The following is an 877-nucleotide window of genomic DNA, read 5'->3' on the forward strand; positions in this document are numbered from 1 at the left end:
TACAATGATACCCAGAGACTTTATTATTTTTTTTTGTAGCCCCAGCAGGCCTAGAACTCACCATGTAGACCACGTTGGCCTTGATCTCAGAGAAATCCACCTGCCTCTGCCTCTCTAGTGCTGGGATTAAAGACTGTGTCACCATGCCTGGCTTTATTGCAATTTTTGAGACAGGGTCTCACCCTGCAGTTCAGACTGCTCTGAAACTTACTATGTAGCCCCAGGTTGGCCTTGAACTCTCAGTGATCCTACCTCAGCTTCTTAAGTGCTAAGATTATAGATGTGAGCTAGCTTACTAGTCCCTTCTTATAATTTGTTCTGATTTAACAGACATTTCAATGATGCTTTTTCCTATATGATAGGCATAGTTCTAAGTGTCTGTAAATGTTAACTCAGTTAATCCTATTATCCCTTTTACTTTTTTTCAGTGCTGGGGAGGATATCATGGTCTCATACTTGCTGGCAAGAGCTGAACCACCAAGTCCCCTTCCTACTCCATAGTTACCTTTTTATTGTCAGTGATCTGAGACATGGCAAGTCACACAATACTTGCTCAGGTTCAAACAACCAGTAGGTGTTTGGATTGAGGGAATCTAACTCCAAAGCATAAGCGCTTAACTACTAGACTACATAGCTTCTTTTATTCAAAGAAAACTTTGAAAAGTAGTTTGAAAATGTTGCCCACTGTTTTTTGGCATCAGAAAAACACTGTAGCTGATAGTATTATTGTTAGTGACCAGTAGAGGGCAGCAAAACTCTTACAAACATGCCTAATCTGGCTAAAGATTGCTTCTCTCTCTCTCTCTCTCTCTCTCTCTCTCTCTCTCTATGTGAATGTGTATGTATGAGTATGTATGTGTGTAAGAGAGAGTATGTG

The sequence above is a fragment of the Nannospalax galili genome, unplaced genomic scaffold, assembly GCF_000622305.1.
Source record: "Nannospalax galili isolate Female #2095 unplaced genomic scaffold, S.galili_v1.0 scaffold451, whole genome shotgun sequence".
In the NCBI taxonomy this organism is placed as follows: Eukaryota; Metazoa; Chordata; class Mammalia; order Rodentia; family Spalacidae; genus Nannospalax; species Nannospalax galili.